The sequence below is a fragment of the Fringilla coelebs genome (assembly GCF_963513975.1).
Source record: "Fringilla coelebs genome assembly, chromosome: 4".
NCBI lineage: Eukaryota > Metazoa > Chordata > Aves > Passeriformes > Fringillidae > Fringilla > Fringilla coelebs.
In genome coordinates, this window is record NC_140032.1 from 37020992 (window position 1) to 37039333 (window position 18342).

Genomic DNA, 18342 nt, shown 5'->3' on the forward strand with positions numbered 1-18342 from the left:
CAGAAAGTAGGTACAAACAACAAGATTCAAAAGCCCCTCTGAAGTTACCCCAATTCATCTAACTTTCCTCTATCCAGACACACAATCAAGTTAAAGCCGTTTTATATAGAAAAACTTCAATTATAAATTAAGCTAAGACCTTTCTTTTCCATAGCAAAATCATGCACAAATGGTTCAATTTCAGCAATATGCCTTTCAGTCATTATGAGGAACCTGGTTACTGAGTTATTTTATGTTAGAACACCCCTAACAGCCACTCATGTTTTCAGAATGCAACTTCAGCATTGCAGTTTAGGGCATCCAGCCTTTCAGAAGAAACAATAAGGAAACCAGATGTTTTGCTCTAGGCTCCTTGAACACCCTTGCACTCCTAGAGACAAGACAGATGTACTCAGTGTTTCTAATGCCACAGCACTGTGGAGTTGGTTTCAGAAACTGGTCTTCCAGAAACTTTGGGCTTCCCCAAAGAAATTATCTGCTTATTTCCTAGTAAAGCACAGACTTTTTAGTCCAGCTTTTTATTCCCAAGTTAGTTCTCATCATCAGCCACTTGGCTTGCTTAGTACCTACCTCAGGCTACTATACCTCTACCTCTTCCAGCAAGAGAGCAGAGAACAAAAAAAAGGCACTTCAAAGAGAATCAGAAAATAAAAGCTTTCAATTCTTCTCAACTACTTTTATTCTTCCCATTCTTGCATAGAATGTACTCTTCACAGTTTCAAAACCCTTCAAGCCTACACAGGTTCTCAAGAACATGTGCTTTCCTTTACATCTCATTGATCAGTTTATAACCTCTCTGCCCAGGCTCTCTCTTAAGAAAATACCTCCTTTTACCTGGGTTCTGATAAAGAAATTAATCAGTTGGATTCAATAAGTGATCAAGGGCATGTGATCCTCAGCTAATCAGGAGCAGCTACAGGAGTGGATGAAGAGGAAAGCAATATGACTGTGTATAGGCCAAAAGTACAGATATCATGGTTGTTATATAGAGGAACTCAGGAATGGGCAGAACGTTCCCCTACCATGCTGTGTAAGTATTTACCCAAATTGCTTCTGCACTTATGCAGCAGAGCTCAGCCATGAGGGGCACTAGAAGGTGTGAAGCACGACACTTTCCAAACACTTTAGCACAATACACATACATAGAATAAACAGAGGCTTATGCACTTTTTTGAATGTGACAACTATTTCTCCCAGTTTTTTGTTTGCTTGCTCTCTCACCCTGCAGTTCCTCCTGATTAACTAGGGAGCAGTAGCAAGGGGAGCCATCTATCAGATCCAGCTGGAAGCAGTTTGCTAATTTCTCTAAAATAGCTTTGGTAAAAAGAGACCATTCCTTACGAAGAACCTTGGAAGGAGAGAAATGGAGAGCTCAGAAGATAAGCATTAAAAAAAAAAAATCAGTACAACTTTTGGGCAACCATTAGGCTTGAAGGATTCCCTTTGTAGAGAAAAGTGTCATGCATGAGCATTAAAAAAACATCATAAGCACAAAACTTTCTCCTGTCACTGATTCACCTTCCTAGGTATCTGACAGTAATTTCCCTGTGACTGAAACAGTGACTGATTCACAGTGGTTTGGAGGTGGACCTCAATGCCAGGATAAAAAGGGGAAATTTCACAATGCAAGAAGAGTGAAATTTTAGTGAAAAGGACCCTGATTTTAAGTATAATTACTGGCTACAGAAGACTACTTCAAATCTATTGCTAGACTGATGTAAGCCCTCTTATACTGTCTCTTCTGTCTGAAGGCAAACAGCAATACAGAAAGTGCAACAAGGCTATAAAGTACTGTAGGAACTGAGAGTAAAAAACCCAATGGTGAATTTTTTTTTGCCCTTTGACATCTAAAAGGAGACTCATCCAAATGTGATGGATAAAACCAACCCAGCAGTAAGACTTGATACTAACTCTCTGAGGCTGGTTTACAATTGCAAAGTAAAAATAACCTCATAAACTAAGGACAATCAGAAATTTTAGTTCAGGATTTTGATTTGTCAAGGAAGGGAGAAATCCAATAAAACAATGATGGCACATAGATTCAACCTGGGCCCAAAAATCCCATCAGAATGTTCCACTGCATGGGAAGCCTCACAGCAGTGTGTAACTCATACAGTGCTGTCTTACCTTTGGGATTAAAGAATTATTAGTCTGATTTTTAATTTCAGTAACCAATGTAAGCAAGCATGAAAATATGCTAGGTTTTCCTCTTAAGGCACTATGATGGTTTTGGAGTTAAGATCTCTAAATTGCTTAGTACTGTGTTATTTTAAGGGTTCTAATACACCATCTTAAAATGATTCACCATAGGTATTCACATTAAAAAAAAATAAAGTAAGATATTGAAGGCATCAAGATAAAGTACTGGCTTGGCCAAGTATCAGATACTCTACAAGGCTTTTTTAGCCCTACTCAGGGATGTTACAGTCTCCTAGGAAACTGTACACTGCATACCTAGCCCTAAAAATTTTCAGTTCTATGCTTGAAAACTTGTGATAAATGATAGCTCAAGGACACCTCAGTTAGGGATCTCCTGCTTATATATAATGCAGATACAGCAGGAGGAGAATAAACCCTCTTGTTCAACAGATGGTTCAAAGGAAAGATGATTAAGGTGAAACAAGAAAATAGAAAATAACATTCTGTATACTCAGTACAAAAATCTAATTGCAGAATAAAGGCTCTGGATCAGCCACATTGGTACAGTTGTCAGGTACTATAACTATAAAGAGAACAAGGATATTGTTGGCAAAATAGATCAACTGTAAATCAGTTAAAAATGCAACAGGAGTGCTGCATATTCCATATGCAATAGATAGGGGACCTTGCTTAAAACTATAAACAACAAATCAAGTGGCAACAGGTTCTCATTTCAGGGTCTTTTGGGTTTTCTTTTGGGGTTCTGTTTTTATAATTCAGATGAACTTCATTTATAATTCAGCAGGCATGGTAAAAAAAGATTGGCTTTGCCATACAAGTTTAAGAACTTAAGCAACTGCTTGACATCTTAACACAGGAAACCAAGTGGATAAAGAACATAAGCCATAAGTGTCTGTGGGGAAGAACTGTGTACAAATCTGAATTATTTACTGTTTATACTCACTGCTATTAGTTTACTCAGGCATGACTGCCCAGCCATACCAAGTCAAGACTATAAGTGTTTAAGTACAGCCTTTAATTCAAGCATTCAAGCATCCTTTAACCCTAAAACACTAGTAGGGAATAAGAATTCTCCGTGTGCTAAATGCTTTAGCATATATAAGAATTTTATTTTAATATGTAAACCGACAAATAATTAAGTCTTCTTACTTGTAGTGCAATTTATTATTTTGGGTAAGTTAATTCTGCCATTGTTTCAAATATATATTAGGAATTATCTCCAAATATTCCACTGAGAATATATCACAGTTCAGCTGTGCTCATCACACATAAACTCCAAGCTCATCCTCTCTCATGGAAGTTTTCACAGTGAGAACAGATGTTTAATCTTGTCCTAGAGCAATCTTTCAGTACAGAACTGAAGTCTCATGAGGAGAGAGTGACTGTGTTTTTTAGCACAGGTAGGCAGAGAAACACAAATTCCAAATGGATGCAGTCACACCTCAGTCTCAAAGAGTGTGAGAAATAAAATGGGAAATAAAGATCAGCAACAGAATAAAAACACTTAAGTCAGAGAACTTACATCATTTTGACACCTAAATTTTCATTAAAAAAACATTTTTGATCCCTGATATGGCAATTGGCCAAGTCAGAGAGCAAAAACCCTGTTTAAAGAAATCTGTGGTATCTTATGTAATTTCTGAAGTTTTCCTAGCGCACAGTTGTATATATGTCTCCCATCTTTCACTGCAGAGATCAATTTCATATTATTTAGATAAGTAAAACAGATTAGAACCCAAACTGCCAGCACATTCTACTTTTTTTGGAAGTGGATTTCCATTTGAATACCAACAAAAATAATTGTATTCCTTATTTTTCCTTTTCCTCACAAGACATTAGGGCAGGGTGCAGAAATGACCTTCTCCTTTCATATTAGAAAACGAGTTGCTTGTTTTGAGCAAATGACTTTTGTGGTTTTGCACATTTATGTTAATTTCCAATAAAATGGATGAAAATTTTAATTTAATAAATGCATGAATAATCTTTTACAATTTGTTACTGAGACAGAAAATTAAAACTGCATTTCTCACATTAATTTCCTTCATATGAAATGGAACCATCCAGCTTGCAAAAAAATGTGTAGGTGTATATTTACATGTATATAAAATGGCTTTTCAGATTGAAAGTCAAGAACATTTTTTTTTAAACTGTATTAATAGTAAAACAATGGAATAGGTAATCCAGGGAACATGTATAGGCATGAAAGAAATTACAGCATGCCTCAGAAAAATGATTGACACAACTCTGGTCATCTATTAAGGTGGATTCCAACCTTAAATTTCTATGAATGCTATGAGAAATCAGAGGAGAATTGACTTTAGGTTCCCTCAGAGTCCATAAAACTCGCATCAGAAACTGGAGTACGTTTATCTCAAGTTTATTCTACTTTTCCTAAACTTCTCACTCAGCTGTACAATTTCATTACCCTAATTTATATTATAGCAAAAGGAATTAAATTGATTTTACATCAATGGAAATAGGATCAAAAGTATCTTTTTAAAAATATTTTATCACTACCTTGTAGCAGCTTAAAAAGTCACTACAGTAAGATTTACAACACTTCTAATTATTTATTACATAACTGTCAAGGTCTGAGGCAATATAAAAAGCTTTTACTTAGCATTACAGAAGTTATGAAATCTCACTTATGCAAAAACCTTGTCAAGGAAATCCTGAACAATAAATTTTCAAGCAAGAATAAATGATTTCATTATGAATATATAATAGAATTTATTTATTACAGTTTCAATATCAAACTACTACAGAAAACAATCAAAAATTCACTGATTTTTCTGTTAGAAAGCATTTAAGTCCCTACTATTTTATCTAAGTTCAGATGACAGCAGTACATACAAGTTTTCTTTTCCGAGGATCATGCTGTCCTTAGTAAGTGGTATACAGATGTTATTGGGAGCAAGTATGAGGCTCTGTCCTCTCTGGATTGCTGCTAAATAATATGATGTCAGCAGGAGAAATAGGAACTAAACTGCTTCTCTCTTCAGCAACAGCTTTATACGAAGAGCCCAGGTTGGCAGAAAAAAGGAGAAAAACCACAGAACTTTAAATTTTGTCATTTGACTGCCTGCTCACATCCAGAACTAAACACTGAACAATCAAACCACAAGAACAAAAGTCCAAGAAAACCTTCAATCAACCAAACAAAAAACCAACAGAGAAGAACATGCTCCTTAAAAATTTAGAACAGTGCATTCAAATTGTAGTGTAGTTGGATCTTTGGAGTATTGTTTGCTTATCATTCACATGAGATAAAAATTAAAGGAACCTGTTACAAACACAAAATGAAATCCCTATTTATAATAGTGATGTGTTCTGCCATTCCTCAACCTAGAGTGGGTAGGAAGTAGGTAAAGGAAGAGAATCTCCAGAGGAGGAACTGAGAGGCACAAATAGGAACCTCTAAGATGAACTTATTTTACAGATGTTTGAGAGGCGTTTCTATAAAAAAGAACATCAGAGTGGGGAAAAAAAGTAAATTACAGCTGTCTAACTCTATTAAATATAATTTCCAGATTTCCACAGACTCAACAGGTCTAGGCCAACTCTTCATGTTATGATCTGTGTCAAACTGCAAGGAAAAAATGTGACAACATTTATTTTAAGACTTCATGAAGCAGGAGAAGCTGATTACCAATATTCTGTTTACATCAAGGACATGCTAGCATTTCACGTGCATTCGTTTAAAGTGGAAACAAGAGAAAATGATACAAAATGGCAATGGGTCAGGCTGAGCAGCACAAAAATGAGGAGCAGTAGTGGCAGTGAGCAGAAGAATGAACGAGTGCACCAAGTGGAGCAAGCAACAGCAACATCTGGCAGAGAGTCAAAAGCCCCAGGTCACAGCACAGAGCTCTGGAAACTTCAGCTGGGGCTTGCTGCCTCACAGGACTCCACAGTTCCCATGAGTAAGGCAGGCTTTGGCTCAGGAATGGGGAGAAATCAGATAGCCTAGCTGTTGCCTTGACAAAGGGGATTGAAAAATTATTATTGTTATAACTTTAGGAATTAGCTCTTTTATGTTAGCTGTTTATCTGTAATAAAATATTGTTTGCTGAGTTAATTAATTTGCAAGAATTAAAATTAGCTCAGTGCTCTTGAGATTAATTCTTGCAGGTATCTAGGCATTTTACTAGATGTCACTTTAAAAGGCAACCTGGCCTTTACTGTTGGCAGTGGTGTCCTGGCAGAAAAAGGGAATTATACAGGTAACCATCAGAAAAATCCAACTCTGTATCTTTCAAATAACCAATATGAAATGACTGATACAGAAACAAGAAGCTGTGGTTCATCTTAAACATTTTTTCAATTTGTCATTTTCAATTAATTTCTAAATCTTACAGCCTGTGCTTTATGGAGTATTAAAGTACCCTTCCTCTTTTTCATTCATTTGAAACATTAAAAAGACATTAAAATTATAAATTTCCAATATGGACATTGCAGAGTAAAAATACAGTGTGCATGTGTCTAAGGGAAGTGATTGCTTTAAAATGTATCATGAGGCAAACCAGTGGGATTGTTTTGTTTAAGCAGAAGAATGACTGCATATGAACCCTGAAAAGTCAACTGTCCAAAGGCTTGAATAAACATTTCACAAAAAAAAGCAATAGAACTTTCCTTAAAAGATATGGCTTTTAAAACTTGCTGCAAGTAATACAATGGCTTGCTGAGTGGAAAGACTCATTCTAACCCCTCATTTCCACTTTAATAAATCTAGCAAAAATAAAAGAAAAAAACAGACTGCGCTATTTGGTTTGTCCAGTGTGTTTAGAATGCCACAGTGTACAATGCAAGATAAGCAGCAACACATGCTGTTTTGATATGAGTTGCTCTATCACTGCAGCAGAGAAGCAATATCCTCAGTAGTATTCTGCAGGCTGAGCTGAATCTAATCATAACTCTGTAGCCAAGGGATGCACAGTACATCTTCTATTTAGTCTAACTACTTATCACCAAATGCCACAGCCACCAGAATGTTTTTTTCATTGAACATTAGCCTGGCTGTAGACCATTAATCAGAGCCAAACACTGAATGAGAAAGCATATGAGACACAGAATTCAACCATAAAAAAGGCTTCACAGTTACAGTTAGTAACTGAAGGACCTGCTAGGATAAAAAGTATCTACTATGGAACATGACCTGAAAAAAAGTCTACTCATAATGGTAAGGTGCTTGTTTCTGTACTTAAATGAATTAATTCATACAAAATGTGTCAAGGATGACCTTCTAAGAGTCTCTAATACCAGAAAGTTTTTCCTAATTAATGGGTATGGTCAAGCTGACACATTGAAAAAGCTCAAACTAAAGTGTCCATAACAGGGTTAGATACAGAACCAAACAGATCCACAAAATTAATGAAAAATTACAATTGCACAGGTAGTGTTTCAGAAACCCCTGAAATACAAAATGATAGGGTCATAACAGCTGTAATTAACATAAGAGTTATCCTTGCTTCTCTATTTTTCTTTATTATAAGACACATTATAACCATGTGATGCTTACCATATGCTATCACAGGAAAAAATGACAGGATGTTCCACGGAACAAATTTCTTAATATGGAATCTTTTTTTCTTTTTTTTTTTTTTTCTCATTAATTCAACCTCAACTAGCCCCAGAAACTGGCTTTGTGGCTGCCACGTAAAGATGGAATAACCTGTAAAAAATGAGTGTGAGTAACAATGCAGTCACTCTTGTACATGAAGCATTAGGATGTATGTCCTCCAGAGAACACATGAACTGTCACAACTCCCAGTAAATTTGGATTTAACCTGTAGGACCCCTACAAAAAAAAAACAAAACCGAAACAAAACAAACCATGAATACCTGCCAAAAAAACCATCAACAACAAATAAATAAAGATACATATATACATACACACACACACATATATATATATTAAAAAAAATAACCATTCTTACATATGGAGATAGTAAATATTCACAGTTAAAGTTTGAGGCAGACCCAAGAAGCAGAACTAAGCCATCTGATTCCCCACATGGTGACTCAGTGACAAGGACAAGCTCATTCCTTCCGTAAATCTGAGAAGAATGCCAATAAGCAAGTAGCGTTTGCAAGTTTCTCAGGCAGTACAGAAACGGTTTATTGCTTTTTCAGGTCTGTTCAGATTTATACATTATAAGCTTGGTATGCAAATAATTACTAAGGATAATATAAAAAAACAGGCACCCCTAAAAATTCAGAGATGTAAGAATTATCAAGGCAAGCAATACAAATACAGATGAACAACTGAGACAAGTAATGCCAAATTCTTGGGACTGGCCTGCCTAAGTCCTTCTGCTTTACTTAGAACAAAATCCATTTTGTTCTGTCACACCCAAAGTAGCACTTTGAATCTCAATGTCCTTCTTTTTTTATGTTTTCTTTTGGCAAATCAGACACATTACTCTTGTGAAAGCTTTCAATACTACATATACTGCTCCATATATTCACTATCACTGCACTTCCCAACCACTGCCTTTCCTTGTTCTTTTAAAAGATACTAATGTTGCAATCATTAATATTGCCTTTTATCACTCATTCTCAAATGCATGGTTTTTAAAATGGCTTAAAATGCATTCTTTATTTTCAAGAGCCTTTCAACTGACTGACATTCCTGTGGTAAGGAGAGCTGAAGTCAATGCTTGACCTGCTCTGAGCACAGCACAGCTCTCCACAGCCCTTTTCCTCCCTTCCCATTGATTCACATCTTTCTGAATAATACAAGTCTAATAAATTCCAACTATTTTTCAAATGCCTGACACAAATTTGAGGAAATTTCCTGTACTAAAGTCAACTGAAATTTTCAGTCAGTTTATGATGTCGAATCGTGCAGAGGCAGAAGTGGAGACTTCATGAACCACCTTCAGCCAGGATCGGAACAGATTTTCAACTAATTAGTTTAAAATATTTTCTATTCAAAAGGACAACTCATCACTTACAGAACACAACTAAACATTTATCCCCAGGGCACATTTATGCATTTATGCATAATCCAGTTGGAACCCAATATGTCCATTGGGAACTTTTCTGAAAAAGCTAACTTATTGGAAACTGATGTCTGGATTCAGCCAAAAGAATTTTTTTTTCAATTATTGATATCTGGGTTGAGGGAAACAAAAAACCAATCTTTTGGAAGCCAAAATTTTAAAATAGCTTTTTTCCCCCAAATCTTATATAAATTCTTGACTAATATTAATAAATGATAGACATTCAAGTAAAAAACTTTGGTTTTGAGCAAAAACAACAATTTCTAATTTTACCACAGAAAAATGTGTCAAGTATCAGCCCAAAGTCTCACATGTACACACCTCGAAATTTCAGGTGTATATAGAGAAAGTCCCTAAAATTTTCTTTCTCACTAAGAGAATTTCTAAAAAAATGTTAAATGCCATTATGTAAATTTATGATGTATTTACGCAGCACACAATAACTCTGAATTCTGTTTCTGGCTGTATGATGAAGAGCGCCTCAATAAATCCATTTTTTGAGAAGAAAAATCTTTAGCAACCATGTTAGGAGAGCAAGAATACACAGCCCTCCATAAGCACAGGTAACAGAGGAATATGATGTAAATCAGAGACTTCCTTTAACTGCAGGTTTTGTTTCAGATGCATTACCCAAAATTACACCATTAAATTTGTTAGGCATATTTAAAACTAGAAAAGCAGAAAGAAAAAAATCACCACAGATCACATTTTTCAGAGAGGAAAAAATCTCACTTTGTCTACCTTGCTATTAATTAATCTCTGCATCTCATATGATTTAACTTAGAGAAAGTGTTTCTGCACATATTTAATTTAATTTTTCCTGTACTTGCTTAAATAGTAAACCAACACCTTGACAACAGTGAGAGAAATTATGACAAAGGACTTGAACTGGATTAGGAACTGATGTGTGTTGATTTGACCCTGGCTGGATGCCAGGTGCTCACCAAAGCCACTCCATCACTCCCCTCCTCAGCTGGACCGGGGAGACAAACTATAATAAAAGACTTGTGGGTTGAGATAAGGGCAGGGAGAGATCAATCACTAACTGCTGTCATGGGTAAAACAGACTCAAACTGGAGAAAAATTGTCTTATTGCCAAGAAATGCTCAGGGTCTCAAAACTTCTATGTATGACTTCAGAAGTATCCAAAAAAGAAGAAAAAAAGATGAAAACACGATCTTTATCATTGCTTATTACAGATTTTTAAAAGTTGTTCATTGAATAAAGAGGGGGGAAAAGTCATTTCAATACCAGGCTGAAGTGGCAGTATGTTCGTAACTTGCTTAACTTACTCATTAACAGCAGCTAATTAAAATGTCAGCCCTCCAGAACTTTAACTACTCACAGCTTTCATTCTTTTTGTGAGGCACATGAAGTTTGGATTTCTTTACAGTATAACCATTTTAGTGAAAGCTGATAACAAAATGTACAGAAAAAAAATCCAAATAAACTAATGGAGGCTTCTTTTCTTTTTGTGTGACAATATTAGAAATGGATTAGTCTCTTAACGAAGAAATCCTTGAAGTATTCAAGATTTGGGAGGACAATAGAATCATTATCCTTTTAGAAAGTCTGCAACTTGCCCTGTGGAGACCACTCTTTCCCTACTTTACACACCAGTACTCGCTGTATTTTAGATCAGTCTCGTCTTTTGTAAACAGGCATGGAAAAACCTGCAAGAACAAAGTAAAACTAACACCATATACATTCACAGTGGTTTCCAAAATGAATACAAGGTATCCAATTAGCATGTAAAATAGAAGTCATGGTCAGGGTAACCTGAAATCAATTTGTCTTTAAAAAAATATAAAAAAGTAAAACACTTAATGAGAAACTTCAAGAGAAAGACTGTTTCCATGTTTTCAGAATACCTATAGTGAAACTTAAATATGCATCTTGATTTTTTTTTTTTTTTAATCTGAGCATTTTTCCACTGAAGCTCCTGGCAAGTTTTACTATTCACATTTCAACATCACCTGCAGAACTTTTAATCAAGATTGCCTAAAAAAAGGTAAAGAAGTTTATTTCTACCTTGTAGCCAGCAGAACTGTCACACAGGTTTGCAGATCTCACTCCTAGAAATGCGGTTACTTTTTCTTCTTTCTTTATATTAAGAGGAGGACAGATTTCCCTAGACAACACTTCACTGCAAGCATGCAGGGCAGAGAACTTTGTGTTACACAATCCCATCCAAAAAGTAGTTCTGTTCCTTGAGAAGCAGTGATTATAGGGCATAATTTGATGAGCTAGTGTCTATAAAGCAAATTATAGCACAACAATCATACATCTCTGCCTTTTCACATATATTCACTGAATGTCAGACAAATGGTTTCACCAGTCCAATAATTTTCCTCTGTCAGTTTATTTAATGAAAACAGGAAGGAAAAGAAAGAAAGTCACCTTACACATATTTCAGAAAAAGAAAGAAAGAAAGAAAGAAAGAAAGAAAGGAAGAAAGGAAGAAAGGAAGAAAGGAAGAAAGGAAGAAAGGAAGAAAGGAAGAAAGGAAGAAAGGAAGAAAGGAAGAAAGGAAGAAAGGAAGAAAGGAAGAAAGGAAGAAAGGAAGAAAGGAAGAAAGGAAGAAAGGAAGAAAGGAAGAAAGGAAGAAAGGAAGAAAGGAAGAAAGGAAGAAAGGAAGAAAGGAAGAAAGAAAGAAAGAAAGAAAGAAAGAAAGAAAGAAAGAAAGAAAGAAAGAAGCAAGCTATGACAGGAAAGCAGGCACTATTTATTGGATTTTTTTTTCAGGAATCGCAAGTATCTTGTTGGCTTCTTGAAGACCAAAAGGCTAAAAACAAGACTCCAAAAATGTTTTTGTGAATGTAACCATGTCATCTGCTTCTCTGTATTTGAGTTTTCACAGCAAACTAAGCAATGTTTCTTTGTTCCACTGAGTCAAGCAACAATTGCCCTGAACTGACAAACGTGATCATTTTTACACCCCTCACAAGAACTAATAAGATCAATTTAGATGGTCCATAGAGCTCTCCTCCTCCTTATACACAAACAGGTCCATCCTGAAGGTCTCTAAGCTGTTTGGTTGTTCCAAACTGTCTGCAAATGAGCCCCATGTTTTTGAAGACTACGCAGATAAAATCCCTTTTCCAGAATTACTACAAAACTCTCTTAAAAAGAAGAACATAAAACCAAACCGGCCAAGTATCTACATAGAACTCCTACTAAATAATACTTAGATAGCCCTGAAAATGTTTAAGCACAAAGAGAAAGATGCCTAGCAGCCAAAAAATGAACATCATTCTAGAGTGCAAATACCAAATTAAAAGGTCCATTTTAGCTGAGAGGCCCTCTCATACCCTCCCTCCCAAAAAAACCCCAAACACAAAATTTATAAAGTCAAGTTTCTTCTTTCTTTAAGACAGCAACTCTATTAAATCCTCAAGTATTACTCATTAAATACATTCACCACTATCACCTCTTGAGCACTAATACTGATGTATGGCCATGAAGACAGGTCTTCACTGCTGTACAGGACAGGAGATACTACATTTGGACTATCCCAAGCAGATGGCATCTACTGCTCCTTTTCTTTTAATTTTATTTTTGTTTTGGCTTGTTTCTTTCTTTCTTTTTAAAATTGTGTGAGCACTCAGATCAACATTCAAATACAATGGGAGAAGGTACTAGAGAGTAAACTTTGGTTTGTTAAGGATTTGAAACCACATATCCCCACACAGATGAAAATACAGAGAAAGATGACAACCTAGTGACTTAGATAATTTTTCTAGGAGAGCACTTCTTGAATTCTGTATACTAGTTTCATTTGAGAATACGTATCAGTGATACAGTGAGAGTCAATAGATAGTTCTTGCCAAGTTTCTGGAAATACAATTTTCTTCCTGCTTTCAAGATAAAAATCAACATGCCAAGTCCCAGCACAGAAAAGCATACAGAAGATAATTTTTAGTGTTCTAAATAACAGGAGTCATATTATCAACTCTGCTTCCCCCCTTTGGTCACCCTGGTAGGTCTTAAAAATTAGCTTTCTAATTACATTTAAATGGTTTAACTGATGAGTTTCCAAAATGTGTGTGTGGCAGGGAGAGGGGACAAGAAAGAACAGGGAAAGAATCGCATTTACTTCAACCACAAAAAGGGCCTCATATCTGGCCAAAGCAACAGAAGCTTTGTGCTATAAAAGAGAAGCTGGGCTCTGACTTACAGCCACTGATAAACTGTTTTTATTCAGAGATTTAAGTGGCAAGAGTTAGTTCTGTCACGTACGCAGTTTTCTGAAAGAGGCAAATTCTATACAACTGCAGCCTTATACTTCCTAGCTTCTTCTGCAGTGTAACTGTTTCCAGTTGTAACTTGAGATCCAGGGAAAATGTGTACCCACGCTACTGCTTAAATAATACTGTGATATGCCATTTCACAAACTGGGGAAGTCAGTCTATAGTTACCTACAAAATACCTTAAGGCCTTGTGATGAAAAAGCAAAACACCAAACTGTATTTTCTAGCTATCAGGGTTTAAACTTAAAAAAAGACACTATTAGAATATAATAATTTTATCATGCTTGGCACCCAGCTCCAGGCTGATCTCACTGTTTTCAATAGGACATCCAGACCATTAAGAGTGGTAGAATCAGATCGCAGTCTGCAGCACTTGATTTATGCAGCAAATGCATTTAAATACATGAAACACTTTATGTAACTGCAGAAGATTGCATCCATCTTTCATACTATACATCCTTCACGTGCTGTCTACTTGACAAGCCATGATTAACATTACTGTTCAGAATTTTTTAATCATGTTAGACTTGCATTAAGATAAACTGACAAACATTTTTCTTTTCTACAAACAATACATTGTAAAATGCATGAAGCATATTCATGATTAATGCTATGAACAATTAAGTTATGGCTGTTTTTTGAGACCTTGGCTACCACTACAGTTCCAATTATACTGCAAATTCTCAAATTCTTTCTAAAGGAATTGCAAGTTCAAAAACCTAAATTAAATTTAGTAAACTTGTTTAATACATAATGCTGAAAAAATTCCAGTGCATAATTCCATATGAAACATGGCCTAAGTAAATCAGTATTTTACATATTTATTTTCTTGCACAGATTTTATTGCATCTATCTATATAAGTATCACAGAGCTAATTTTTTTCATACCAAATATCGAATTGCAATTAATGTTGCTTTCTGTACCATTCTGCCTCATATCTTCTAGAAACACTCTGGCACTAGGCTCGAAAAGTTCTTCTGAATTTAAGAATTGGCACTATTCAAAATTATTATGAGGATTAACCAAATATTTGAGCAGAAGTGATGAAAAAGGATCACCAGTGCACAATTTAATTAACACTGAAGTCATATTTCAGCTGTTCACTACCTGTTATTGCTGTACAAAAGTGCCCATATCTTTTGCCTTCTTTTGACATTCCATGCCAAGAATACAAAGCTCCAATCTATTTCCACCGTCATCACAAACATGTACAGGTCACTTATTTTTCAACATCTCTGCTTAGCTTGTTTATAAAACTAATCTGTAAGAATGTTTGTAGAACTACAGAACATATTGTCTGTTTGTTTATAGAACTAATCTCTATGAAAGGCCTGCACTGAGGCACGTAAAGGTCAAGATCTTTAAAATCCCCTTCTCCCAGTCAAGGTAACATTTTGAAGAAGCAGAAAGGTAAAGACAATACTGAATACAGGAAAGAATTACAATCTTCATTCCTTCCCTCCCCATAAAGCTTCCACATGCTATTTAAATGTACAAATAGGAGAAACAAAGACTGCAAATGGCTCAGTAACTGCTGGAACAGACACTAGGTGCTCAGTACTTTCTAAAAGGTTTTTCCTTTGAGATCTTATTAGCAGACAAGACCAAAATGGTTCAACAGCAAAACATAAAAATATTGACAGCCACTTATTATATTCCTTAGCCGATTTCTTTTGAAGACAAAGGTTTTTATTTATATTAACACAGCTACTTATATTTCACCATTCCCTCAGAAATTACTTTATTACACTAAATTTTCAATACACCTCATAGAATGTAATCATTTCAGCATACACATGCAATCAGACAAAAATACCTCAAAGCATTATAAAGGAAGAAATAAAAGAACGTATTTAAAGAATAAAACTGAAAACAAAAACCACTTGCAGTATATTGTCTATCTTATCAGCTATTAATATCACTGATAGAATTAACTGCATGCTTTCAGAAATAAAACCTTATTTTTTTCTTTTTTTCTATTCAATCTGCTATCCTTTTGTAGTACTTTACATTGAAAAAGTTATCACTAGTAGTTAGAAATAAGTTGTCATGATCAGAAACAGCACCATATTGGAACATAAACATTCAGTCTGCACTTCTTTAAAAGCCCAGGAATCACACGTATGAATCCTTCCTCTTGCCTGAGAAGAGCTGTAATTCATCATTACTGCTACTACTCATAATTGATGATAAAGCTGAGAATTTATTGAGTGAAACAGATGAAATAACTTTCAGAAATGGAGGAACAATGACACTGACTGGTTCTTGAGGACTTTCAGTCTCACTACCCAAAATATAAGCATAGAGATGAAACTAACATCATGTCCTCTCAGGGATGCTTCTGAATCACTACCTTGTGCTTTCATGGCTCTCTCCTGTGAATCTCATCCCTCATGGGAGCATTAAGGGACCTCAGACTCCTAGTTCTGCAGAGAACAGGTAGATTTACAGTGCCCTGACACAGCAGACATTGCTGTAGCTGGGCTAATAAACACACCAGGAGCTACCTGGGTCATTGCTACGCAGGCTGTGTTCATGCACCACTCTGAAATCCAAAGCAAGATCATTCTTCTGATATACAGAAGACATTGTTTATTACTTACCAAAACAAAAACTGACAGATGTAGGATTTGCATTTGTTTACAGTTCTCATATTTTTAATGCAAATTAAGCATATTATTCATCAAGGCATGTCATCAGCTGTATTCCCAAAGGAAAAGAAATTAATAGAAACAGGTCGTATTTTAAATTCTGATTTCCTGTCAAAAAGCTGGCATGACTTATAAACTCCAATAAAGTCAGTCTCTCTGATTAGCTTATTTTGTTCCCTCCCACTCCATTGTAATATCTGACTGACTTAATGGCTCACTTTAGAAAATGGAAGCAATTAAACTTCTTTTTCTTTTCTTTCCTTCCAAAATATCTATCAAAACTGTTTTGATAAGAATTACTCTTTTTTTAAGATTAACTTTTGCTTTCCTTTTGCCCTATTTCAGTCACTGGTTTTGCGCTAATGACACAGTAATATTCAGAGAAGAATGGAAGTGATTGGGTGGACAGAATAACTTAATTTTCATTTCACTACATCTATTCTGTACTGATAAGATGATAAGAAGTATATTTGAGTCATTATATATTCCTTTCTGATATCATGTAAATCAGGGCCTGGATAATTGGCAACTAAATAGGTAACTTCCCTGTTCCACCAACATTACAACAATTAGTCCTTCTACAAGGACAGCATTTCTCTGTTTTCTTGAATTTTTCTATCAAGATTAACCAACTAATATTGTTATAACTGGTTTGGAAGTCTCTCCAAAGACTTCCAAAAGTGCTTTTAAATTAAGTTCTGGCTACATGTAAAGTCTTGCCTCTCCATCCTTCCCTTCAATCACCTTCTCAAGAAGCATCACCATGCTAACAAAATGTGAAGTAACAAACACTTAAAATAAATAGGAATAATACCTTTGTCTTCTGCATGTCTTGCAAAAGGCTTTACTCTTGACTTTAAGAGGAGAGACCATTCAAATTCAGAAACATAGGTTTTAATTGGTGGAATGACAAGGGATCAAAATATTTGTCCATGAAAGAGTAACAGTCATGAAGAAACTAGCACCTCTCCATAATTAGAAATTATGAAATCTACATTCTCAGTGCATAGGAAATTGTAAGCTTTACAGATAAACAGCCAGACTGAATTACAAAAATACTTCACTCCTTTCTTGTTTTCTGTACAACAAGCATTGACTGCCTTTCCTGAAATGTGCCGAGAAACCCTTTCACATCACGCTTTCAAGATAGATTTTTAACTAATAGTTAAAATTTAATCTATTTATTTAAACTATTTACTAAAAATATTTATTTAACTAATAGTTAAAACTATTAGTTTTTAAACTAATTGTTTTACCTAATAATTTCAGCTAATGTTATTAGGAAGAAAAATTACATAGTATGTCCCCAAAGGAGTGCATTGAGATGCTCTAACTTTGCATTTCAATTACCATAGCCTGATTTTCAAATAAAAGCATTAAAAGGTATTTTAATGATGAAAAATATAAATTATTTAAAAGATATCTCTAAAATGTCAATTTTAGAGATGGTAAAATAAAAAAATGTAAATAACTCAGAATATCTCAATAGTCACATGCTACGTTATCATGTTAGGTTTAGGAGTGGGAATTACAAAGCTACATAACATGTTTTTTAAGTTTCTCAGCCAACTTCATGCAATGGCTTGCATTATATTGGCAATGCTTTAAGCTAGCCATCAGAAAATCATAAGTATTACTGTTCTTGTCCAAAATATATGGGGTCCACATTACATATTTAGAAATTAAAAGTACAATGCCAAAGCAATCCATGCATGTCCATTCCAACCAGTAAGGATATTCCCCACATATATGCAAGTTTCCACATACATGCTGCTTTTACTTTGTACATTCTCTCTTACATAGTAGTCATTTTACATTTAGCAATTTGGAACACAGCAATTATTGGTCTGACAACTACCAAATTGCTGAGAATAATTTGCTTCTCCTCCCTACCTTTTTTACCTCCTAAGCACATGTGGGAGGAAAGGATAATTTCTTTAGCTAGTGATCAAGATTCAAAAGAGAAAGGGAAAAATAGCTTAAAAAATTAACTTACACTTGCAATATTTTACCAGCTCAGGCTCCTGCAAAATTAAGTACTTACCAAGTCTTATGAATCTGTCAATGAGATTCAGTTATAGAGATATTTTGGGGGAGGTTTTGGCTGTCTCAAGACAGTGGGATCAAGACAGCGTAATTTGTTTTACAATAGTAGATTGGCCTTTGTAAAATAATGACTTTCAAACACTGATTAAGGCGTAATTCAACTGCTGTTTCTCTTCCATCCTTTTAATTTAATTCATCTTATGTTGAATAGTTGTATATTATGTTGTAAA

The 18342-nt window shown here is 35.1% G+C and overlaps 1 protein-coding gene across 1 annotated transcript in view; it reads right to left on the reverse strand.

Moving 5' to 3' along the window:
- GALNTL6 (polypeptide N-acetylgalactosaminyltransferase like 6) overlaps positions 1-18342 on the reverse strand; it is a gene marked incomplete at both ends in the record, with an annotated part of 430944 nt that overhangs the window by 251538 nt on the left and 161064 nt on the right. The gene's annotated exons all lie outside the window — the stretch shown is intronic.